General features: G+C 40.2%; 1 protein-coding gene across 9 annotated transcripts in view; it reads left to right on the forward strand.

Moving 5' to 3' along the window:
* The window catches only part of disp3 (dispatched RND transporter family member 3), a 443,035-nt gene that overhangs the window by 155,374 nt on the left and 260,222 nt on the right, over nucleotides 1–27,439 (forward strand). For 2 of the 9 annotated variants that reach the window (XM_059638078.1, XM_059638082.1), the window contains one exon: nucleotides 6,679–6,759. The exons of the other annotated variants lie outside the window; for them this stretch is intronic. The gene's annotated coding sequence lies outside the window, so the exon portion shown is untranslated. The remainder of the gene's footprint in view (nucleotides 1–6,678; nucleotides 6,760–27,439) is intronic. 9 annotated transcript variants of the gene reach the window in all.

Consider the following 27,439-nt stretch of genomic DNA (forward strand, 5'->3'; position numbering starts at 1 on the left):
TAGTGTGCACAGGGATATCACAATTGCAGAAATGATATAACACCATCACCCAGGTGTAAAAACCAAGCAAACCAGATCAGGATATCCTGACAGAGTTCAAGATCTCTTAAACTAGGAGATTCTGACATTGGATGGTGAACATTATGTTAATAATTATGCTAATGATGACAATTCCTATGTAAATAAGTTAATGTTAACAATGGGGTAATTTACACCAAATTTTCGGAAGAGAAATTGAGAGAAATTTTGGGGGGTGGGTGCGTGCTGTAGTATGAGACCTATCTTAATGATGATGTAATTGATGATGATGAGTCAGACTTCAGTAAGATATCAGGCTGGTATCAGCATGTAGAAAAAGAACACTTAGATACTACATCAGCAATCTGCATTTATTAAACCACAATGTACAAATATAAATAAAGGACTGTTACAGTACATCAAGATTACAAGAGCCTTACTTCGAGATAAGAAGCAATGAGCCTTGTGGATAGTATATGCATAGACGCAAACAGCTCGGAGAGACACCAAACTAGTGTTTCAATGTGCATATAAGAGTGTTAGTTTAAAGCACCAGACAAAGCTCCTGTGGACTCTAAAGGCAATGCTGTGGGAAAGGGAAGAAAAAAACATTGCAGATGATTTCCTGGCCTTGTGTATGGCTAGATAAGAATAACCTTAGCGAGAACAGACCTGCACAATTGAATGATAGTGAAGAGGCATTAAGAATGATGGTGACTGCACTACTACTGAGAATGATGAACACTGAAGATAGATTTTTTTTGTACTGCATCCAGATAAAAACCAGATTGGAGAGAGACATAGAAGTAGCTCTAGCTGAACTACTTGGGCAGGTAGTGCAGGATTTCCCTGTGGCTGTTCCCTTCTCAAACAGGTATACCATTTTAAGCAGTAGTAATAGGAGACTCTATGGTCAGAGATGCAGGTGTTTCTCTAGCCACAAGCGAGACTCCAGGATGTGTGTTGCCTCCTTGGTGTTAGGGTCAAAAATGTTTCTGACTGGGCCCAGGATATTCTGAAGGGAGAGGGTGAGGAACCAGAGGTTGTGGTCCATACTGGTGATGCTTCATGCTGTAACAGTGCCATTCAGGACCTTCTAAAGGACATCTAGGAATGGGCAATAAATGATGGCCCAGCGAGCAATGCCCACAGTTCATGAGTAATAAAACAAATGCAGCAATAGAATTTATCCAGTGAAAAAGGCATACATTTTTCATTTTAGCCGCAAATAGGTCGGAATCTCCCATTTGGCCACATGGGAAAGCCCAGTATAGCAGCACTGACGTTACCACTTTGTTTAAAATACTTTTAATTTGTAATACTCAAATCAGGAAGGCATGGCATCAGAAATAATATTGCCGGGAAGATTTAATTTCTGATGTGGGCCAGTTGGAACTTAACATGCAGAATGGTTTCCAAATTAGATACTAAATCAGAAACTGAACAAGTAAATTGACTTCTGTATACAATTGAAAGCACAGCTGATGACTCTACCTCCCTAAGGTATGAAAAAAAGCAGCAGAGACTTTTGAAGAAGTGCTGAAATTGTTTAGCAATTGCTTTAATCTCAAGCCAACAAAATTTTTGAAAGTGCAAGTTTTAACAGAGGGAGTCACCACCGAGCAGAGTCCATAAACAATTACATCAATGGTCTTGATAGATTCGTCAAAAAAATACAATGCTTTTGATTTAGAGTCAGAATTCTGAAGAGACAAAATATTTGTTGGAGTTGCTGGTGAGTATTTGCCGAGTTTATTGCATTCAGAAGAAGATTTGAATGTTGAGGAAGTCAATCAATGTGAGTGAAACTGAAATCTAGATGCAGCACGTATCAGCTCTGAAAGGAGATGACAAATAGTTGTCAACACTTACATACATCACAATCCAGAATTCTCACTGTTCAGTATGAGTGCATACCCTCCTTTAGTCTTCTTCAAATGGCAGAAGAAGTTGACTAGTCACTTCAAGGAACAACAAAAACGTGACCAGCCAGTAAAAGAACAACAGGCAAAGAAACAGTTGAATAAGGAACAACTGGCCATGAAGCAATTGGTCAAGAAATAACTGACAAATGATTTAACGTGCTTTCTAAACTCGTGGAGGACTCAGATAGAAGGCAGAATCAATTGAGATTAGCTATGTTGCCATGAAAAATTTATTTCATACTGTCAACAAGATGGAAACCTTTTTTATACAGGTTTAGCGGGAATGTGTTTTATTATCGTCAAAACTGAAGAAATTTAAGACGGAAAGAATCAACAAAGTTTGTGACGAAACATAACTAGGTATGTCAGTGTGACAGTAGGGGCCTATAGCTTGACTTTAAGTAATAAATATTAAGGAGATTGCCTTGTTGTTTATCCATGTTCTACTAAAGTTGTATTATTAATAATTGTTAATTTCTGTTTAAATTTTAAACTTGGGTGATATCTGTTAATCTTCACGTCCAGCTAGAAACAGTCGAGAAATTTTGAGGGTCATGGAGTCATAGAGATGTACAGCATCGTTGGCCCAACTCATCCATACCAACCTGATAGCCTACATTAAGCTAGTCCCATTTGCCAGCATTTAGCCCATATCAATGTAAACCCTTCCAATTCAATACCCATCCAGATGCCTTTTAAATGTTGTAATTGTACCACCCTCCACCACCTCCTCTGGTAGCTCGTCATGCACCATACATGCTCCACTCTCTGCATGAAAATAATTGCCCCTTAGGTCCTTTTTAAATCTTTCCCCTCTCACCTTAAGTCTATGCCCTGTAGTTTTGGACTCGCTTACCCTGGGGAAAAGACCTTAGCTGTTTACTCTATCCATGCCCGTCTTAATTGTATAGACGTCTATAAGATCACCACTCAGCATCCAATGCTCCAGGGAAAGTACCCCAGCCTATTCAGCATCTCGCTATAGGTCAAACTCTCCAACCCTGGCAACATTCTTGTAAACGTTTTCTGAAATCTTTCAAGTTTTGCAGCATTTTTCCTGTAGCAGGGAGACCAGAGTTGAATGCAATATTCCAAAAATGGCCTAACCAATGTCCTGTGCAGCCATAATGTGACCTCCCAACTCTTATACGCAATGAAGACCGAAAGAACTGCAGATGCTATAAATAGGAACAAAAACAGAAGTTGCTGAAAAAGCTCAGCAGGTCTGGCAGCATCAATGAAGAAAATGAGAGTTAATGTTTTCTGTCTGGTGACCCTTCTTCAGAACTCTGTCTCTGGGTTGTGACAATTTACAGTCACTGTAACCAAAATAATTAACAGAATGAAGCTCTTTACATCATTTCTGGGAAAGAGGTGCTTACAAAGCATCTTTTCAATGAATTTAATATCCAGAATTTGATGCAAAAATAAAACTTTCTATGATTTTAAGAGGGGTAATTTCTCATTTTTGGTAGAGTATCTGAAGTTTGTAATGTTCTTAAAAAATCATAATTTTATACAACTGATCTGTTTTCGAATTCCATTGTAAACCTGCAGCCTTGAGGCCTGTCTGCATACAACATGAGCAAAAGAAACTATGAAAATGCCAGCTGTGTCAAGCAGCCCTGAGTTGATCTGAGCTGCATGACATGAGTGTAAATACATCAGAATGTTGCAGGCTAGGTTTCTAAAATCTGTTTCTTCTTTATTAATTAAAAGATGCTGGACTGTTGACCTTGTCAATAATCTTGAATCATAAAATGTATTGTGACTCCTAATGTCAAGAGATGTAGAGGATCACAGAATCCCTACAGTGTGGGAACAGGCCATTCAGCCTTTGAGTCCACACCAACTCTGCAAAGAGCATCCCACCCAGACCTACTTCTTACCTGTCCCTATAACCATATATTTCCCATGGTTAACCCACCCAGCCTGCACATCCCTGGACACTCTGGGCAATTTAGCATGGCCGATCCACCTAAACTGCACATCTTTGGATTGTGGGAGGAAACCATAGCACCCACAGAAAACCCATGGGGGGAGAATGTGCAGACTCCAAGCAGACAGTCACCAGAGGGTGATATTGAACCTGGCTCCCTGGTGCTGTGAGGTAGCAGTATTAACCACTGAGCCACTGTGCCACTCCTGTAATGTACTGGTCATGTGACATCATTGGCTATAATTTCTTTGCATAGAGCGACTGTATCTAGAAATTTAGAATAAACTTCTTTATTCAGAAACTGGGAACATTGAGAAATCTAAATTGACAGTGGTTGACCAAGGCCAAGGTGCTGTGTACAGGGATCTCATCAGATTATATTTTTGAGATTTTTTTTGGTTCTGTGTTTCCATCCTTCTATTTGATTCAGTCCCAAATAATCATTGACCTCCTGCATTCAAAAGAAATAGTGCTAATTATTTTGAATTGGTATTGATATAGCAAGATTTTTTCTTGTAAAAATCATTCAAGTAAAGTGCATTGTTCACAACAATTGGTTTAAGAAAGCAGGTTTTCTAAAGCATAAATAAGTATGGATTACTCAAAAATAAATTGATCCTTTGTACTTCCCCCTTTTATTTTTTGCAGTTTGTGTCTTGATGTGAAATTGTAAATCTGGTACACCCTCAGTACCTATATGTTTAGGTTATTACTTATGTAGAAGTAACCAAGCACAAAAGGCCTTTGCATGTAAATATTTATTAGAGTTAATTGGCTGGCATTAGTGAGAGACCACTGAGAGATGAACATGATGCAGAAAGACAGAGGTAAAGCAGATGCAGGAAAGGAACTTGGGAATCCTCTTGGGAACATGGCATTGCAGGATCTTGTTGGTTATTAAGTGGAGCATGCTTCAATGGGAGAGCATTTTGTAAAGAGTTATCATAACATCGTTAGATTGAGGATAGTAATTCAATCAAACATAAAAACATATCACAAGTAGAGGGATAGCTTTAATGGATCGTGGAGGGACTTGGCTCAGATGGATTGAAAGCAAAATAAATTGCTTGGCATAACTGTAACTGAACAATAAGAAGCTTTCAAACAGGAGATGGTTTGAGTAGAGGTAGAAGCAGCCCAATAAGCAGGAAGGAATTCATTTAGAGCCACAGCTATCTGGGTGGCCGTGGAAGTTGAATGAAAATTTATTATAAGGTTCATAGTACAGTAGAGAACTGAGCTGAATATGGAAAGAACAAAAGAACTTTCACTGAAGCAGAGAGTCATTATAGCCACAAAGGAGGCGTGGTGGCAATGTTTGATAACATAAGACAAGAATAAGTGGAACAAAAACAGAGTGTAGGAGAAACTCAGCAGCTCTGGCAGCAGCTGTGGAGAGAAAACTAAAGCTCATGTTTTGTGTCACTGGATTTGAAGCATCAACTCAGTTTCTTTGCTCCGTGGTTGCTATCAGACCTGCTGAGTTTTTCCACCACCTCCGGGCCAGGAAGTTTGGGTTCAAGATCCACCAGCTTGGTAGGTGTATAATAACATCTCTGAACAAATTAATTAGAAAATGTCCATAAAAAGAGAGTGTTGAAGTACTAGTGCCCCTCTGGGTTTGCATCCTACCTGCAGTAGAGATATGTCACAAAATGTTCAAACAGTTTCATTAAAAGTGTGTCATTTTTTTGGAAAGAGAACAGCTGGGAGTAAGTGGCTGGGAAATTTGCAACATTGTTTTACTTAATAAAGAATGATTCCAAGGGAAAGCTCAGGGTTTTTGTTTCAAATTCACCTTCTAGTTTGAATACCGTTAGTTGATAAAAATGATGTGGTTGATGTCAACATACACTTCTAAAAGAGATTTGTCACAGTACCACATCAGACTTGTTAACATGGGATTAAAGGGACAGGAGCAATAGGAATACAAAACTGAAGGATAAAAGCAAAGATAAAAGGTAAATGATTGCTTTTGAGTCTAAAAATAAATATACTTATTGTTTCCCAGGGATTGCTAGTGGGACCATTGTTTTTAATATATATTAAAAACATGGATTTTGGCCTACAGACTTTGTTTCCTACATTTTGAGTTTTGTATTATCTACAATGCGGAGGATAATAGATCTCGGGGGATATAGACTGATGATATGAGCAGACATCTGTTGAATAAAGTTTAACATAGTAAATTTGAGAAGTCAAACAATTTGATAGGAAAATTAAACAAATGAAATATGAACCAAATGGTGCAATTTAAAAAGGAGTAGAAAACCTGTGACGTTTCTGAACACAAATCTTAACAGTTAGCAGGTAAAATTGAGAAGCCGTTTACAAAGTATGTGGAACCTTTTGACTTTATTAATAGAGGAAGAGAATACAAGAGCTAGAAGATTATGCTAAACCCTTATGAAGTAGAGGTTAGGCCTTATCTGGAGCATGAAAACCAAAAGAACTGCACATGCTGAAAATCAGGAACATAAACAGAAATTGCTGGAAAACTCAGCAGGCCTGGCAGCATCTGTGCAGGGAAAGCAGAGTTAACATTTCAGGTCTAGTGACTCCTTCTTTAGAACTTAAAGCATCATGTCCAATTCTGGGCACAACGCTTTCAAAACAATGTTAATTCAGCTTTGAAAAGTTTGCGGAAGAAATCTATTCAGATGGTACCACGGATGCTATGTGGAATGACCGGCAAACAGAGCCCAGTCTGTTTAGAGTTGCGTGTTTTGATAGAAATGTTCAAAAGCATGAATAGGTTTATTAGAACACATGACAAGAAATTGTCTTTTGTTGCAGAATGCTTGGTAACCAAGGACATAGGTTTAAGGTGATTAGGAAAGGAACCAGAGCTTATGAGAAGGAACATCTCTTGACATGGTGAGTTGTGATTAGAAATATTATCTGAAAGAATGGTGGAAGCAGATTTAATAGTAATTATTTGATTCTAAGGGAATCAGACCCGTGAGCAGAACAATTATGATAAAAATAAAACTGAAGATGACTTGTGACCTCGTGAAATGAACAATCAGAATGGGTGGTACACCATCATATGGTAAGTAACTTGGCACAGTGTCTGCACTTTGGTTGCATTCACAGAAGTGAATTTGATTCTGATTTTTTTTAAAAAAAGCAAATTAAATAATTCTCATCCAATTTAGCTTCCTCAAGATTGCTGATATTTACTGTTGAACAAATGTGCTTTCTTTTGCTTTGCAAAGTATGAGCCAGGGATCCAGAAAATCAAATAAACTAAACAATGCAAGGACAATGCATGTAACCCATCCCCAATGTTGCCATCTGTGGCCTGCTAATAATGATGAGAAAAAATGTCATTTATTAGCTTTCTCTTCACCCCTCAAGGGAGGTTGCTGTCTCAACTTCATCTAGACACTTAACAGATTTACTTTTCAGTGGTATCATTTAAAGTTGATTGACTTAGAATATATTACATGGATCTCATTCTTGTGGAAAGATAAGAATTTATTTATCTCACTTAAAACAATGGATTCATTTTGCTATACATTGAGTGAGTTGACATACTAAAATGTGTTTTTATACTTTGTTTAAATTCAAGCTGAATCAAAGCAGAAATGGCATGCACTTTGATTCCGATGCACAATAACATTGGAGCTGCGCTGATTGAATTACAGTAGCTCATCTTGTATCTATTTCCTTTGTAACAATCCCTAAAAGGCTTCTGATAACTACACATCCAAAGAAAATTGTCTGAATTCCAGTTAGCATCATAAGCGTTTTTGGCTATTTTGAGGGCTACAGGTTCTTTCCTCGTAAAGACATAGGGATAAAAAGTAACATTTGAAAAGAAAAGGCTTGTATTTCTATACAAGAACGTTACCACATTCCAAATAGTTTTATAAGTGGTGAAATATTGTTGAAGTGCAGTAACACTTGTCTGAAATGCAATAACTAATATGTGCACAGTAAGCTCCCGCAATCAGCAATATCATAATGTCTAGATGACCTTGTAATTATGTTTTTGTTTAGTCAAGTAAACCTACCCTAATAATGAAGGGTTGCCATAACATTCCAGCAATATACTGCTGGATAAATATGCAGTTCAAATGCTTATGTGGGGTATGTGTTAATAAATTGTCGATTTATTAATGTAATCATAGAATTTTGAGTTGGTAACAAAGGGAATTTGATCTGTCAAGTCCTTTTTACATTGCAAAGTATTTCACAGCCCATGAAATACTTTTGAAGTGTTTTACTGTTATTATGTAGACTGACAACAGACAATTTGTGTAAGAACCCATGAACAGTTATAAATGATAGCATAGTTTGATTTTGATAACTTGTTATGTTGAGACATAAATGTCGGTCAGGACACATAAAAAGTTTCCCTGCTCGTTAAGTGGTGGTAAAAAAAAATCAATGGATTGTCTTTCTTTTAACCTGTTATGCACGACCTCTTCATTTTATTGTGATACCTTTTTTTGTGCAGCATTATGTTTGTGGTATCTTAAAGAGGAAAGCCTGTTAGCTGCCACATGTTACCTCTGTTGTTGCAAAACCTGATGAAATGTAACTTACAGGGAATATTGCATGGGATCCTTTATGCTCAGGTTGAGACCTCAAATGGATCATTTAATTTGAAGGACCCCATGCTGACAGTGTAACACGTCCTTTGCACTGCAGTGAATTGTCAGCCTAGATTCATGACCTCAAGTGCCTGGAATGGGATTTGAATGCATAGAAAGATGACTCAGAAGAATGAGTATATGAATCTACAAACAAGAACAAACATAGAGGCCACTCAACCCTTCGAGACTGTTCTGCCATTCAATAAGATCATGGCTAATTTGATTTTAACCTCAACTCTATACTCTTGCATATCCCCGATTAGTCTTTCATTCCCTTCATAACCAAGATCCTATCTACTTCTGCCCTAAAGATATTTAAAGATTCTACAAAGATGGGTTTTGCAGAAAGCAATTACAAAGACTCAAACTCTGAGAGAAAAATGTTTCCTCATCTCTGTCTTAAATAAGCGACCACTTATTTTTAAACTATGACCCCTAGTTCTAGACTTTCCCCCAAGAGGAAATATTCTTTCATCATCTACCTGATCAAGTCCCTTCAGGATCTTATCTGTTTCAACTCAGTCACATCTGGCTGTTTTGAACTCAAGAAGATAGACCTAGCCCCTGTAGGCATTCCTCACAATTCAGTCATTCCATATATCAGTCTAATGAACTTGCTCTGAATTGTTCCCAACATAAGTCCTTCCAAATCCTTCCATAAGCACAAAGATCAGTACTGTATACAGTACTTCAGATGCATCCTACCAATGCCCTGTATTACTGAAACATAACCACTCTATTCTCGCATTAGATTCACCTTGCCATAAAGCATAGCATTCCAGATTACTGGTTGTATCTGCATACTAATCTTCTGCAATTCATGCACTAGGACATCCAGATCTCTCTGCAGCACAGTGCACTGCAACTTTTCACCATTTAGATAATTTGCTTTTCCACACTTTCTGTCAAAAGAAACAATTTCACACTTGCCCACATCAAACTTCATTTGTCAAATCTTTGCCATCACTTAATATACTCCACTTTGTAGCCTGTTTGGTTCTTCTTTGCAACTGACTTCCCTAACTATCTTTGTGTCACCAAGAAATTTGGTTTCCATGCCTTTGGCCCTCATTATCCAAATCATTTATATAAAGTATATACACTTGATGCCTCAACAGCCAACTCTATGACACACCATTTGTAACATCCTGCAAATCTGAAAAGGCCCCATTTATTCTATTCTATGCTTCCCATTAGTCAGCCAATCTTCTATCCAAACCTATATGTTTCCCTTTACAGAATGAGCATTTATATTCCGCAATGTGAGGGTCAAGATGTGTAATGACTTCTGTCAATAAGAGAGGCCAAAGAAAAATGTGATTTTTTAATTCAGAATTTCTTGAAGTGGAAAAAGTGTAAGTGTTGAGTTCATCTTGGAGGTTCATGTCAACTCTTCTAAGTGAAGCTCTGTGCATTCACCTTTTTTAGAAGTGTAAGTGACAGTGAGCCATAATTTTGATGTCAAAATAATAGTGAGATAAATGGTACCTGCCATTACCTATATCATAGCAGTAGACCAATTTCTGCCAAAGGACAAGCACACAATTAAATGTCACAATTATATTCAAACTCTGACTTCAGTAGTACATTCCAAATTTCTCAAATTCAATGTAAGAGGAAAGCAGTTCTCCAGTTTTCTCAAAAATATCTCTCGCATTTGATCATAAATCTTTGTTCCCTTTGTTCTGTACCCCATAACCTCTGGAAACTGTCTTCATCTGTTATCCCTCAGCAGCTCGTTTTTAATTTTTACAGTTCAACCAAATGACTGTGGTCTCCTCATTTTTAATGAAAACAAGCCTAAACTTAGAGGTCTCCTGGTATTTGTGTGTAGATATTACAAGGCAGTATTTTTGGTGAGTACGTGCTGTATTCTCTCTCTTGGCTCAACATTCTTTTTGACTTGAAGAGGCCACAATTGCACATAGTAGTTCAGGTCTGGTCTGTATAATGTTTTATATACATTCGCAATTACACCTCAATTTTATATATTGTGTTCTTGCCTTAAACTGAAAATTTGTATTTGTTTTCTAATTATGTTACATTTTGTGGCATTGCATTTAATCTCCTGAGAGCCTGAACCCTAACATATATCTCCTCTTCCACATTGCATGCACATTCTCATTCAGTTTTCATTAAAATGTACCACTGCCTATTTTATTGTGTTAAATTCCACTTGCCACAATATTCCCCATCCAATAATATTTCTGATATCTGTTTGTGGCTTTGTTTGGCTCTCAAAGTTATTTGCCATAAATATTTTATATATTTTTTGAAGGTCACATTTAACATAGAACATAGAACATAGAACAGTACAGCACAGAACAGGCCCTTCAGCCCACAATGTTGTGCCGACCATTGATCCTCATGGATGCACCCTCAAATTTCTGTGACCATATGCATGTCCAGCAGTCTCTTAAATGACCCCAATGACCTTGCTTCCACAACTGCTGCTGGCAACGCATTCCATGCTCTCACAACTCTCTGCGTAAAGAACCTGCCTCTGACATCCCCTCTATACTTTCCACCAACCAGCTTAAAACTATGACCCCTCGTGCTAGCCATTTCTGCCCTGGGAAATAGTCTCTGGCTATCGACTCTATCTATGCCTCTCATTATCTTGTATACCTCAATTAGGTCCCCTCTCCTCCTCCTTTTCTCCAATGAAAAGAGACCGAGCTCAGTCAACCTCTCTTCATAAGATAAGCCCTCCAGTCCAGGCAGCATCCTGGTAAACCTCCTCTGAACCCTCTCCAAAGCATCCACATCTTTCCTATAATAGGGCGCCCAGAACTGGACGCAGTATTCCAAGTGCGGTCTAACCAAAGTTTTATAGAGCTGCAACAAGATCTCACGACTCTTAAACTCAATCCCCCTGTTAATGAAAGCCAAAACACCATATGCTTTCTTAACAACCCTGTCCACTTGGGTGGCCATTTTAAGGGATCTATGTATCTGCACACCAAGATCCCTCTGTTCCTCCACGCTGCCAAGAATCCTATCCTTAATCCTGTACTCAGCTTTCAAATTCGACCTTCCAAAATGCATCACCTCGCATTTATCCAGGTTGAACTCCATCTGCCACCTCTCAGCCCATCTCTGCATCCTGTCAATGTCCCGCTGCAGCCTACAACAGCCCTCTACACTGTCAACGACACCTCCGACCTTTGTGTCTTTATTCAGCCCTTGCACTTGTTTGTTCTATGATATAGTTTATGTTAGGGCTTTGGGACCCTGGAGCAACCTTACAATGATGTCAGAGAAATGCTCATCACTGAGTGTGAACAACAAACGTGTAGGTGAACATTCTTTGAACACAGGTAGTACTCCCCTATAGTCAAGGAATTATATGTTTTTGAAAATCAACTGGTAATTCTAAAATTACCAAAATGACATTCTTCAGATGATTGACTGAGGAAACAAAGGCAAATATAAGTGTAGAACAAGAGTAGAAGGGACTTATTCAGTGTTCAGGGATATTGAAGCAGTTAGCGAATCTCATCATCATCAATTACAATACATATGCTTATCAGACCCAAGGTCTGCTTTCTCAATGGAGAGAGGGTGACTGGTAGTGGTTTAACCTGAAGGTCACCACATCCTAGGTGAGCCGGTGCAGGAATTGATTCCATTCTATTGGCATCACTCTGCATCACAAACCAACTGTCCAGCCAACTGAGCTAATTAAGCAATGACAGGAAATCTCATATCTACAGAACTTCCTGAAAGACCGTGGGACCTTTTGGGTATGGACTTATCATGAATGAATGTCATTCTTACCTCATAATGGTAGCACATTATTCAAGATTTATTGAGGTTAAAAAACTTGACACCAATGACCGCTGTTGTGAGAACCCCATGGAAGATGTTTGTCGCTTACCGTATTCCAGATGTTGTTTTCAGTAACAACCCACAGCTTGCTAATGAAATGTTCAACGTGCTTGCAATGACAGTGAGCATTTGATGTGTCTCAAATTCTCCAAAATGCCCTGATTACAATGAGAGCCAGAACAAGTGACTCAGACACAAAAAAAAGAAGCAAAATCCAGGTATGTTTGCTGCCCTGCTCATTTACAGCTTCACCCTGCTCATCTTAGAGCTGTCTGTGCCAGAACTGGCCATATAGTGTTGATTTAAAAATTCAACTCACAACATGACTAAATAGCTTGGTTCTATGAAATAAAAGAGGGGCAATTTAGATTGCTTCCCAGAGTGAACACCAATTCAGGCATATACAGATGCTGTTCAAAATAACCATTACTGCACAAAAAATGTTGCCTCCTAAAAGATATGGGTAGCTGGTCTGGATAAGGGATTTCAAGAAGGGTAAGGTTAGAGAGCAACTGCTGGGCAGTATTGTTAGGGCCTTTAATTGCATCAAGAAAGTACAATCAGTTGCAACCACTGTCACCTCTGCTCATTTTGCAGCCTAACCAGTCACATTTTTGACTGCAGGAACCACCCACTCAACAGGAACAAAATCAGACAATACCAACATTGTGCAACAAAGTGCCAGTTCATTCAACTGATCCCTTGGTTTGTATTACTTACTCTGGATACAGTCAGGTTGCCAAATCTTCGAATCACTGTTATAACAGAAACCAGCAGAGAAAATTCAAGATTACCGACTGTACTTGGTGTTTCTGGTCATAAAAATTCCTGATCTTCCCAAGAGAGGGCGTGTTGAAAGCACACGATTAGTAGGGTTTGCACAGTCAGGAAGGAAAGATCACATCCAGAGTGAGATGCAGCGAGTGTGTAGTTCGGGGAAGTTGGTGGAAGAATGGGACTGCAGTGCAATGGGGAAGAGGTGCTTTTTGCTTGTTTTTTTATCACTTCATTATTTGTAATAGTCTTTTAACAGGATAAATTGAAGCCCAGGATCAGGAACCCAGGACAAAAGAGTGATATCATAGATAAACCATAAGTTCATGGTTAGTTGTAGTTATGAATCTAATAGAGGTTTCTTTCAGAGTGAAGATAAATAGGGGAAACATTTACAGGCTACAAACTAGAAAACCACTGGAACTCTTTAAAAATCAAATTAAGAACCAAGTAAATAAAATAGAGATGCTGGTCCTGGCGATATGTTGCACATGTATGATGTGGGAGCTAATGAACCCTAATGTAGTTAATAGCGACCACAAGTGGTGCAAGTGTTGATTGCATGAGGAATTCTGGCTCAAAGTTAATGAGCTGGAGCCTGAGCTTTGAATATTGCAATGCATCAGGACTGTTGTGGGGGTGGGGGGGGAGTTGGTGGTGGTGGTGGGGAATTATCTGGATGCTGTGTTTCAGAAGGCAGTCATATCCTTCAGATTAACTGCCCTGAAATTGGTTATTAAAGCTTTCAAAATAAGTAATAGGACAGAGAGCATGGAAACGGTCAGGAATCTAGCATCAGGCACAGCAGATAAGGTGACAACTATGAAATGGGAAGTGGTCAACACAGGATTGAGGGTGTTGTACTTGAAAGCACAAGGGAACAAGATAAATGAGCTTCTAGTGCAGATTGAAATTGGCAGCTGTGATGTTATGGGTATCACAGAGTCATGTCTGTAGGGGGATCATGTCTGCAAACTAAATGTCCAAGGATACATGTCCTTTTGAAAGGACAGGCAGATGACCAAAGAAGGGGTGGCTAGGCTTGTTAGTAAGAAGCAAAAGTAAATCAATTGCAAAAAGTGGTATAGAGTTGGAAGTTGTTAAATCCGTGTGGGTTCAATTGAGATGAAAAAAGAAATTATGAACAGGCCTTCTCACAGTAGTTGGGATGTGAACAAGAGAATAAATCAGGAGATATAAAAGATAGAATTAATCATGGTGGACTTCAATAAGCTGGTATACTGAGAAAATCAGATTGGTAGCAGATCTCAATAACAGGAATTTGTCAATGTCAACAAGATGGCTTTTGGGACAGCTTGAGTAGAGCCTGCTAGGGAACAGGCATTTCTAGATTTGGTGATGTGTAATAAGGCAGACTTGATTAGAGAGCTTAACTTGAAGGAACCCCTAGGGTGCAGGTACTACATTCAAGTGGAGTGCTCCACCTCTAACATGTGGTTGTTCTTGAATGCTGATTGCATTGATGAGCAGCACGTGCAGTAAGTGCCGTCCGTATCTCCGACTTGATCGCAGTGTTATGGAGCCTGAGCGAGATCTGGTGGCACTGAGGTGCATCTAGGAGAGTAAAAGTAATGCAGGTAGCATGTACAAGGTAGTGGTCACCCCACAGAGTGAAAGTGTGCAGGTGGAAAGGAAATGAGGACAATTGCACACAAGTATAATGTGAGGCAGTAGTGCAGGAGTACCCTAAGGCCATCCCAGTAGCCAACCAATACTCTGTGTTGAGTTCTGGCCACGGTGATAAAGCCTCTGGGAACTTCAGCCAAAGCAAAACCTACAGCACTGCAGGTGGCTCAGCTGTTCAGTGATTGGAGAAAAAGGCAGTCAGGACTGTAGTAATTAGAGACTCAAATTGTTAGGGGCACAGGGAGGTGCTTTTCACCCACTCTATTGACAACAAGATGGTGTGGTGCCTCCCTGGTGCATGGGCCCTGCAGTTTACTGAGTTGGGACGGGAGCCAGGCAGTGGTTATGGCATACTTTGGTACCAGTGACATAGATAGGAAGAGGAATGAGGTTCTGAAGGTTGAATTTTCGGGAGTTAGGAGCCAGATTGAAAATCAAGACATGAACGGTAGCAATCTCCATATTACTATGCCATGTGCTAGTGAGGCTAGGATTTAGCAAGTTAAGCAGTTTGTTACATGGCTGGGGGAGTGGTGTAGGCAGGTGGGTTTTAGATTTTTGAATATCTGGACTGTTTCTGGGAAGGTGGGACATGTTCAAGAGGAACAGTCTTCACCCAAACAATGATGAGACCAATATTCTTGTGGATGATTTTACGAGCACTGTTGGGTGGACTTTAAACTAGTTTGGCAAGGGGATAGGAACCTAAAGGGAGGCTCTAAGTTATCTAGAGTGGGTGAGGGCTTAAGGAAAAAGAGAATTAAGACAGTAAATAAGAAGCAAGAAACTGCTGAGCAGAGTCGCACTAAGATGAGTGGAAATTGGGTAGTGACAGGAACAGTGAGAATGTTTGAAAACAAAAGTTCTTCTGCTGAGGGTGTGAGGATTCAAAAAGAAGGTATAAAAACTAGCATAAGGACACTTTACCTGAATGCTCACAGCATTCAAAAGAAGGTAAACGAGTTGATGGCACAAGTCATCACAAGTAGATATGATTTAGTGGCCATTATAGAGACATAGTTGCAGGGTGGCCACGACTGCAAGTTAAATATCCAGTGGTATCAGACTATTCAGAAGGACACTCAGGAAGGAATGAGGTGGTGGGGGGCATTGGTGGAGCTCTGATATTTAAGGATGACATCAGGTGACAGTGAGAAATTGTATTGTTTATATGGAGAAACATGTTGAATCAGTGTGGGTGGAAATTAGAAATAGTAACAGGAAAAAGTCACTGATAGTCATAGTCTATCGGCCACCAAATAATAACATCATGGCGGTGCAGGCAGTAAACAAATAATGAACTGATGCATGTAAAAATGGTACAACAATTATCATGGGGGATTTTAATCTACATATTGATTGGTCAAATCAAATGGATCAAGCCAGTCTTGAGGAGGAGTTCTTAGAATATATCCATGATCATTCCTCGAACACTGTGTGATGGAACCTGCAAAGGGGCAAGCTATTCTAGATCTGGTCCTGTGTAATGAGGCAGAAATAATTAATTATCTCATAGTTAGGAATCCTCATGGAAGGAGCAGTCACAGTATGGTTGAATTTAAAATATAGTTGGAGGGTAATTAAGTAAAATCCAATACCAGTGTCTTGTGCTTAACCAAAGGAAACTACAATAGTATGAGGAAGGATTTGACTAAGGTCGACTGAGCACAAAGACTATATGTGGGATAATTGAGGAAAAGTGGAGGACATTCAAAGTGATTTTTCATAGTGCTCAGCAAAAATATACAACAGTGAAAAAGAACGACTGGTGGAAAAGGGACAATCAGCCATGGATAACTCAGGAAATAAAGGAGGATATCAAATTGAAAGCAACTGCAAACAACATAGCAAAAATTAGTGTGAAAGTAGAAGATTGGGAAATCTTTAAAGGTCAACAGAAAGTTACAAAGAAAGCTAAAAAGAAAAGTAAGATGGATTATGAGTATAAACTAATTCAGAATATAAAAACAGACAGCAAAAGTTTCTACAAATATATAAAATGAACAAGAATGGCTAAAGTTCAATACTGACCCTTTAGAGATGAGAAGCAGGATTTAATATGGGAAATGAGGAAATGCTGAGGTATTCAACAAGTATTTTGTGTTGGTCTTCACAGTGGAAGACACAAATGATATACCAATAATTGATGACAAGGAACCCACGGCAGGTGAGGACCTAGAAATGATCATTATCACTAAAGAGGTAGTGTTGATTAAGCTTAGAACATAGAACATAGAAGAATACAGCACAGAACAGGCCCTTTGGCCCTCGATGTTGCGCCAACCTGTGAACTAATCTAAGCATCTCCCACTACATTATCCCATCATTATCCATTTGCTTATCCAAGGAGTGTGTAAATGCCCCTAATGTGGGCTTCTGGGGCTAAAGATAGACCCATGTCCTGGCCCTAATATAATGAGTCCCAGGGTACTAAAGGACGATGGGGAAGTGGAAAACGCATTCGTGGTAATTTATCAAAATTCACTTGAATTTGGGTTGGTTCCAAGAGATTTGAAAACAACAAGTGTGACGCCACTGTTTAAAAAAGGAGATAAACAAAGGGTGGCTAATTATTGGCCCATTAGTGTAACATCTGTAGTGGGGGAAAATACTTGAATCTATAATCAAGGAAGAAATAGTGAGACATCTGGATAGAAATTGTCCCATCGGACATATGTATTAAAGGCAGGTCATGTTTAACTAATTTACTGGAATTCTTTGAGGACATTACAAGTATGTTGGACAGAGGGAAACCAGTGGACTGGATTTCCAGATGACATTCAGCAAGGCACGACTCAAAAGGCTGCTGCCCAAGATAAAGGTGCACAACGTTACAGGTGATGTATTAGCACGGATAGAAAATTGGTTAACTAACAGGAAGCAAAGAGTGGGGCTAAATGGTGTTTTTTGGGGTTGGCGATCAGTGGCGAGTGGTGTGCCTGAGGAATCAATGTTGGCACCACAATTGTTTACAATTTACATTGATGATTTAGAGTTGGGAACCAAGTGTAGTGTGTCAAAGTTCATAGATTACACTAAAATGGGTGGTAGAGCAAAGTGGGCAGAGGACAATGAAAGGCTTCAGAGGGATAGAGATAGGGCAAGTAGGTGGGCAAGGGTCTGGCAGATTGAGTGCAATGTTGGTAAATGTGCGGTCATCCATTTTGGTAGGATTAGCAGCAAAATGGACTGTTATTTAAATGATGAAAAATTGCAGCATGCTGCTGTGCAGAGGGACCTGCGTGTCCTTGTGCCTGAATCACAAAAAGTTGGTTTGCAGGTGCAGCAAGTAAATGGAATGTTGTTCTCCATTGCTCAAGGGATGGCGTTTAAAAGCAGGAAGGTTATGCTGCAGCTGCCTAGGGTGCAGGTGACATCACACCTAGAGTACTATGTACAGTTTTGCTCTCCTTACTTGAGAAAGGATGTACTCGCACTGGAGAAGGTGAAGAGGAGTTTCACTAGGTTGATTCCAGAGTTGAGAGAGTTGGCTTATAAGGAGAGATTGAATAGACTGGGACTATACTCATTGGAATTTAGAAGAACGTTGGGGTATCTTATAGAAGCATATAAAATTGTCAAGGAAATAGATAAGATAGAAGTAGGGAGGTTGTTTCCTCTGGCGAGTGAAACTAGAACTAGGGGAGTAGATTTAGGACTGAGTTGAGGAGGAACTTCTTCACCCAAAGGGTTGTGAATATGTGGAATTCCCTGCCCAGTGAAACAATTGAGGCTACCTCATTGAATGTTTTAAAGGAGAAGATAGATAAGGTTGTAGACATGCATGCCAAGCTGGTGGGTTTGGTTGCAAACATTTCATCATCCTGCTAGGTAACATCAACTATACGCATCCAGTGAAGCTTCGGTGTCCTGTCTAGCTTGCTATTTGTATGCCTCGGTTTGTTGGGGTGATTGGTATTACTTCCAGTTCTGTTTTTCAGTGGTTTGAACACAGAGTCTAATTCAACGTGTTTGTTGATGGAGTTCTAGTTGGAATACCAGGCCTCCAAGAATTCCCTGGTGTGCCTCTGTTTGGCTTGTGTGAATGTGGATGTGTTTGATGTCCTTGATGTACGGTTGGGTGATTAGTGAGCCTGGTCATATTGTGTCTTCCTGTCGTGGTCTGTCTTGGAGGTAAAGGTGGTTTGTGCTTTTTGGGTATTCATTACTTTTGAAGACACTGTATAGGTGTTCCTGTTCTGCTTTGTGTGGTTCCAGGTTGCTGCAATGTGTTGTGGCTGGTTTAAATAGTATCCTGATGCAGTTCTGTTTATGAGTTTTGGGGTGGTTGCTAGTGTAACTGAGTATCTGCTGTGTATGTATGGCCTTTATATATGCTAGCTTGGAGTTCCCTGTTGTTTTTCTGTTCTACCATTATGTCCAGGAAGGGTAGTCAGTTGTCGTTCTCTTCTTCTTTCGTGAATTTTATCCCAGTAAGGATGTTGTTTATGTGTTGGTAGATTTATTTTAGTTTTGAGCATTTAATGATCATGAAGGTGTCATCTATATATCTGAGCCAAAGTTTGGATTGTAGAGCGGGGAGCACTGTCCATTCTAACCTTTGCATTACTGCTTCGGCAATCAGCCCTCATATTGGGAATCCCATTGGTGTTCTATTGATTTGTTTGTATATGTTGTCATTGATGGTGAAGTAGATTGTGAGGTACAGATCAAAAAATTTTAATGGTGGTGTCCTTACTAATGTTGGTGTCCTGGGTTGCCTGCCGACTTGATTCATCCAGTAATTGTGTCTTTGGCTAGGCCAGTTGTTTATAGATGTAAATAGTGCTGTCACATCGAAGGATATCATCACCTCGTCCTCTTCTATCCTGGTGTCCTTGATGATGATGACAACTTCTTGGGATGAGTGGATGGAGTGGGTAGCATTGTCCACTAAGTATTTCAGTTTTTGTTGTAATTCTTTGGCAAGCCTATATGTTGGTATTCCTCGTAGTGAAACAGTGGGTCTGAGGGGGGCCCCTGGTTTGCGTAAATTGGGGAGTGCGTTGGATCCAGGTGTGTTGGATCCCTCTGGCTTCATTTTTTGGTAATACCTCTTGATGATGGCTCCTGAGTTGTATAATTTCTTCAGGGTCATTGTAATCTGGTTCCCTAACTAACTGTGGTGTCAGGTCTGCCATCATCTGTTGGTAGTTGTTGGTGTCTGCTAGTAGTGCATTTGCTTTCTCAATGTATTGGGCTCTGTTGAGGATTACTGTCATGTGTCCTTTGTCCACTGGTAAGATTACAATGTTCCTATCTTTCTTGAGTCTTTCCAGGGCTTTCCTCTCTTCTGTGTTGAATGTGTTCCACTTACTTTCTTTTGCTCAGTGTTGGGACTATCATATGTCTGATGGTCTGTTGTACTTCTTCCGTTAGTCTACTGTTCTTTAGTGTCTTCCAGAGCAGCCAGCAAGTCAGTCTGTTTGGCATCTCTATCGTTGTAATTCAGTCCCATACTAGGACGATCTTCTCTGTCTGTAAGTGGTCTGTCCAAGATGTTTTTAGTCCATGAATCTGTGTTGTCCATCTCATTGTGGGTGATTTTGGACAGTTTTTTTCTTGAAGGGCTATTCTTTTCTTTGTTCTGGTCTTTTGTTGTTGTATGCTGATGGCTTGTTCCAATGTGGACGTCCATTCCTGATCGGTTGCATTGGAGTACAGAGTGTTTTGGGTACGCACTTTCCCATGCACATTTGTGGAAGCTGTTGTGGTCATTGTTGATCATAACCATTGTCATTCTGTGGCCATTCTGTTCAGCTGTCCTCTGTGCCTGTGGATTTTGGAAGGTGTTTTAGACTTTAAGCTTTGAGGTAGTACCTGCTTTCTGAGGCATATGTGCGGGAAATATAGTTGTTCGCAGGTCGTCCACAGACAGATGGCATTTGTTTCCCATCTGCAGTCCAGTTTGAGGGTGATGCGCCCATAGGTGTTCAAGGTTTTTGAGAAGATTTGTAGCTTGGATTGTGGATGAGGTTGTAGATCTGTTCGCTGAGCTGGTGGGTTTAGTTGCAAACGCTTCAGCACCCTGCTGGGTACCAGCGTCAGTGCGCCTCTGGTGAAGTGTCGGTGACTGTCCCGCTGTTTATTTGTACGCCTCAGCTTGCTGGGGTGGTTGGTATTAATCCCAGTTCTGTTTCTCACTGGTTTGTAAGGCAAAAATAGATTTTTGACAATAAAGGAATTAACAGTTATGGTTAGCAGGTGGTAAATTGGTGATGAGTCCGTGAAAAGATCAGCCATGATCTTATTGAATGGCAGAGCAGGCTGGAGGGACCAGATGGCCTAGTTCTGCTCCTATTTCTTATGGTAACTGCATAAAATCATAAGAACATAATATAATATAGGTAGTTCTCCTCTAATGCGATAGTTATATTCTTGTATGACCTCGTGCTGTAGAAAATCATTATAGAAAATTACATTGTAGGGAAATCGCTATAGAAAATCGCTATACCAGTACAGCAGAAAGTTCACGTTATCTAAACAGCGTTCACTATTCATCAATCACATTATGGCCAATTTCGCATTAACAAACATGCATTATAGCAGAACACTCTGTGGAGTTCACCCAGCAGTGAGGAGCTGGAATCAGATGTAATGGTATTATGTTTGAGTAAAGATGATTACAAAGACATGAGGGAGAAGCTGGCTAGCTTTGTTTGGAAGAGGAGCCTAGCTTGGAAAACAGGGAAGCAGCAATGGCAGGAGTTATTGGGGTAATTTGGGAGTGATAGCAGAGATTCATGCAAGGAGGAAGAAACATACTGGGAGGGAGGATGAAGCTGCCATGGGTGGCAAGGGACATCAGGAAGGGCACAAAAGCAAAAGAATATGTATACAATATGGTGAAGATGGTGGGAGGCCAGAGAATTGGGATGATTTTAAAATCCAGCTAAGAATAAGTAAAAAAAAATTGACAGGGTAGATGATGAAATATGAGAGTCTGCAAGTTAGTAATGTAAAATAAGATTGCAAGAGTATTTTGTAAATATATACAAGGTAAGATAGAGCCAAGAGTGGACATTGGACCGCTAGAAAATGAGGCTAGATAAGTAGTAATGGAACAAAAGAATGGCAAAGGAACCAAATAGGTACCTTACATCAGTTATCGCAGTGGTAGACACGAGCAGCATACCAGAACTTCAAGAGAGTCTGGGAGCAAGGGTGAGTGTAGTGGCCATTATTAATGTGAAGGTGCTGGGGAAGCTGAAAGGACTGAAGGTGATGAAATGTGAGGCTGGATGAACACAGCAGGCCCAGCAGCATCTCAGGAGCACAAAAGCTGAAGGTGGATAAGTCAGCCTGATCAGATAGACTGCACTCCAGACTTCTGAAGAGTAAAGCTGAGGAAATTGTGGAGGAAATAGGGGTGATCATTCAGGAATCATTCGCATGAGGGAGAGTCCCAGAAGATTGTAAAATGCCTAATGTAACACCCGAGTTTAAGAAGGGAGGGACACAGAAGACAGTAAATTATAGGCATTAACTTGACCTCAGTTGTTGGTAAGATTTTAGAGTCCATTATTAAGGATGATATTGTAGAAAACTTGTAAAATAGTACTGAGTCAACATAGTTTCATCATGGTAAGGTCACAACTGAAAAATCTCATGGAATTCTTCAAGGAGGTAAAAAGCTCATGGAATTCTTCGAGGAGGTAAAAAGCAAGTTAGACAAGGGACAGCTAGACGGTGTTTGTGGAATGAACTGCCAGAGGAAGTTGTAGATGCAGGTACAGTTACAACATTTAAAAGACATTTCAACAGGTACATGAATAAGAGGGGTTTCGAAGGAAATGGACCAAACACAGGTAAATGGGACTAGTTTAGTTTGGGAAACCTGTTCAGCATGGATGAGCTGGACTGAAGGGTCTGTTTCCATGGTATATGACGCTAACAAAAAGAAAGAACCGCAGATCGGGTTGAGTGATCCTTCCTCAGATCTGTCCTAAGGAAGGATCCCTCAACCTGAAACATTAACTCTGATTTCTCTCCACAGATGCTGCCAGTTCTGCTGAGCTTTTCCAGCAATTTCTGTTTTTGTATATGACTCTATGACCTATTGGGATATCCAGGAGGCCCTTGACAATGTGCCACACAGGAAGCTGTTAAATAAGATACGACCCCATGTGTTATTGGCAAGCTGTTAGCAGAGATAGAGGATTGGCCGACTGGCAGAAGGCAGAGAGTGGGGTTAAAATGGTCTTTTTCATGATGGCGACCAGTAACTAGTAGAGTTCCACAGGGTTCAGTGTTGGGACCATAACTATTCATATTATACATTAACAATTAGGATGAAGGAACGAAGGGCATTGGTGCTACGTTTGTTTGTAGACAAAGATCAATGGGGGGCAGATAGTATTGAAGAAGTGGGGAGGTTGCAGAAAGACTTAGACAGACTAGAAGAGTGTGTATAGAAGTGACAGACGCTATACAACGTGAAGTTATGTACTTTGGTAGGAAGAATAGAGGCGTAGACTATTTTATAAATGGGGAAAGGCTTCAGAAGTTTGAAGCACAAAGGGACTTGGGAGTCCTCGTTCAGATTTCTGTCAAGGTTAACATACAGCTTCAGTTGGCAGTTAGGAAGGAAAATGCAGAATTAGGATTCATTTCAAGATGGTTAGAATGCAAGAGCAATGATAAACATGTGAGGCTGTATAAGCTCTGGTCAGACCATATTTGAAATATTATGTGTAATTTTGGGCCACATATCTAAGGAATGATCTGATATTGGAGGGGATCCAGAGGAAGTTTACAAGAATAATCCGAGGAATGAAAAGTTTGTCATATGAGGAGTGGATGAGGACTCTGGGTCAGTACTTGACGAGGGGAGATGCCATCGAAACTTGCAGAGTACTGAGGAACTTTGATAGAGTGGACTTGGAGAAGATGTTTCCATTAGTAGAAGAGACTAGGACCAGAGGACACAGCCTCAGAGTGAAGGGATGACTGTAGAACTGAGATGAGGAGGAATTTCTTCAGTAAGAGGGTAGTGAATCTGTGGAACTCATTGCTGCAGAAGGCAGTAGAGGCCAAGTTATTGAGTGTATTTATGACAGAGATATATTCTTCATTGGCCAGGGGATCAAGACTTTGCAGCTAATATTCATGACCCCATAAATCCAATTGCCATGGGACTCTGGACACATTTCCTGGCACAAACAAGATGACTTCCTGCTCTGGAACAGTTTGTGTAGTTTGTCATTTAATACAGATGTAACATTTGACAAAACTAGTAAAGGATTCTAATTGTTACAGACAATAAACACATTAAAATGTTTAGATTTTGTATTTTGTTTGCTCTTCGATTTTCTCATCTGTTCAATTGTGCAAACCTTTCTTTGGCTGCATTCATGTAGTACTTTAAATGTTTTATGTCCCCATAAATCGACTTCTATCATTTCATCCATACAAGACAGCTCCCCATCTTATTTAGTTACACCAGTGCAGTGACTGTTAGCCCTTAGCATAAGATTTAAAACAAAATTGCTAGAACAGCTCAGCAGGTCTGGCAACATCTGTGGAGAGAAAACAGAGTTAATGCTTCTGATCCAGCAACCCTTCTTCAGAATTTTGATGCTGCCAGACCAGCTCAGCAGGTCTGGCAGCATCAAAATTCTGGAGAAGGGTTGCTGGACCAGAAGCATTAACTCTGCTTTTCTCCACAGATGCTGCCAGAACTGCTGAACTTTTCCAAAAGTTTTTGGTTTTTTTTATTTCCAACATGTACAGTTCTCCATTTAATGGCTTAACATGAGATTGATACTTGAGATAACAGGTACCAGTGAACTCACATGTTAAATAATAATGAATAAACACATTTTTCTGAGTTTGGAAGTGTTAAACTGTTCAGGTTTCTGCCGCTCAGGATTCATCAGCCTACTATCAAATTCAATTTTAAGTATTTAGATGGCACAAAGCTGATAATGATTTTCATGGGGTACTGATGCCAATGGGACCTATGAGGCTCCATTACTATGGAAACAGTCATTGTAGAGTGCTCTGATCCACCGTATGTAAAAAGTAAACCCCAGGGCCTTAATCTCAAATTGATGATTTTCTGGTTGATAAATTTGAAATGCATGGTTGGAATTTTATAACAAAATGCCTTCTTGAATAAAAAGCAGAAAAATAAGTTGTTCATGCCTATCTACTCTAGGTGGACATCTTCATCATAGGCAGACATTGGCACATTATTCTACAAATGGATCTCTGAAGTATTGGTGGTAGAGATGTTCAGCAATACATTGCTTCAAATGTTAGAACTGCTACCAGGGAGTCCTGTTCGGGAAATGATCTCCAACTGTCCAAGATGAGCTTTCCACAAGCAGAACTGCCAACTTGGAGCCTCAGATTACATAAAATACCTTTGATATATTTAGTTACCACAATAAAACAGCAGTCTTTAACATCCTGACGCTTAATGCTATGTACCATTATTGACAGAGTACTAAAAAATAGATTTTGTACTTAGTATAAAATGAAGTGGACGTAAAACATAGAAAATAGGAATAGGCCTTTCAGCCCCTTGAGCTGCTCATTCAATATATTCATTTCTGATCATCCAACTCATTACTCTGTTTCCACTTTCTCTCCATACCCTTTGATCCCTTCAGCCTTAAGAACTATATCTAACTCCTCCTTGAAAATGTTCAATGTTTTGGCCTCCTCTGCGTTCTGTGATAGAAAATTATGTAGGCTCGCCACTCTCTGGGGGAAGAGATTTCTCCCCATCTCAGTCTTAAATGGCCTACCCATATCCTTAAATATTAATGTATATTGTGAATAGCTGGCACCCAAGCACAAGAACCCCACTATTCCCTCTTTACTGCTCAGATAAAGAACAGTTTACATGTACTTTTTGTTTTCTGTCTGCCAGTTAGTTCTGTGTCCATGTCAATATGCTTGCTCCAATCTCATACTAATGCTAGTCTCTTATCTGGGACCTTATTAAAGTTTTATGAAAGTCCAAGTAAACTACATCCACTGGTTTCCCCTCATCTCTATTAGTTACATCCTTGAAAAATTCCACTGCATTTGTCAAATGTGATTTCCCTTTTGTACAGTTATGCTGACTCTGTCTGATCCTGTCATTGTTCAAGGATAGGAAAGCTCTTGGCTTTTCAGGTGATGCCATGACAGCAAAAAATACCACTATTGGCCGTTATTCAGTCTTTAATGAAGAGGAATATTTTTAACAAATCAAGATGTAGTTTATTCAGTATGCTAGGCACAATTTGGAAGGCACGCCTGTCTCCCTGGTTTGACTATTGGACTGACATCCACCTCTCTCTCAGACCTGACCAGATCCCCAACCTGGAACCACCATCAGAACTGATCCCACTTGCTCCCAGGTGGACCAGACCCATGTTCTGAAACCCAAACCCTGCTATTGCAATCCGATCCCTTCCAACAGACCCAAGCACCCATTCCCCTCTCCCTGTGGGACCAGACTGGACTTAACTGAAACCCCCTACCCACACTGCACATGACTAACTACTCTGCTGCTTGATCTAAACCACAAATACCCAACACCACTGCCCAGACAGCCCCAATTTCTCCCACTCACCCCAATCTATAGTAAACACTGCATCACATACCTGACCCACTTGCTAGCTGGCATCCAACACAACTGACACACTTCCTCTTTCCCTCAGCATTCTAACCACCCAGTGTCCAACCCAGCAAACCCTACCACCATCCCATGCTGGCACCATAACATTAACCCAGCTGGCACTCTACTTACCTGGCACCCTAGCCCCTATCTTTGGATCTCATATCATGAAGTGAAGTGCTGCTATTACTGGGTAAAGCAAATAATCATAGTACTGCTGTATTAGTAAAATGTTACAACTGAAGTTGAAGGATTCCTTCCCAGTCCAATGCCTGCACTGTCATAACAAAAATAAGCAGTGTGGTCGTATATCCAATTATGTTGGTTTTATACCCCATTAGGTTTGGTATTAGAAATAATTCAGTCAGGTTTACCTTGCCAACAGAGAGTAAGTTGAAAGATAACAGGCAGTGAGACTGGAAGACAGCATGTCGGGGGGAAAAACACGAAAAGCAGATTCCATCTTCCACAAGAAGAACAATCAGCTGAATATAAGAACATAAGAACTAGGAGCAGGAGTAGGCCGTCTGGCCCCTCAAGCCTGCCCTGCCATTCAATATGATCATTTTGAGATTCAGCTCCACTTACCCGCTCGCTCACCATAACTCTTAATTCCTTTACTGCCCAAAAATTTATCTAGCCTTGCCTTAAAAACATTCAGCGAGGTAGCTTTAACAGCTTCACTGGGCAGGGATTTCCACAGATTCACAACCATTTCAGTGAAGAGGTTCTTCCTGACCTGAGTCCTACATCTGCTTCCCTTTATTTTGAGGCTATGCCCCCTAGACCGAGTTCTACCTGCTAGTGGAAACAACCTCCCTGCCTCCACCTTATCTATTCCCTTCATAATCTTATATGTTTCTATAAGATCTCCCCTCATTCTTCAGAATTCCAATGAGTATAATCCCAGCCTACTCAGTCTCCCCTCATAATCCAATCCTCTCAACTCTAGAATCAACCGAGTGAATCTCCTCTGTACCCCCAACAGTGCTAGTATATCCATTCGCCTTCCATTTGCCTTCTTAATTACTTGCTGCACCTGCAATCCTACTTTTAATGATTCATGCACAAGGATACCCAAGCCCCT

This window comes from Stegostoma tigrinum, chromosome 28 (genome assembly GCF_030684315.1).
Source record: "Stegostoma tigrinum isolate sSteTig4 chromosome 28, sSteTig4.hap1, whole genome shotgun sequence".
In the NCBI taxonomy this organism is placed as follows: domain Eukaryota; kingdom Metazoa; phylum Chordata; class Chondrichthyes; order Orectolobiformes; family Stegostomatidae; genus Stegostoma; species Stegostoma tigrinum.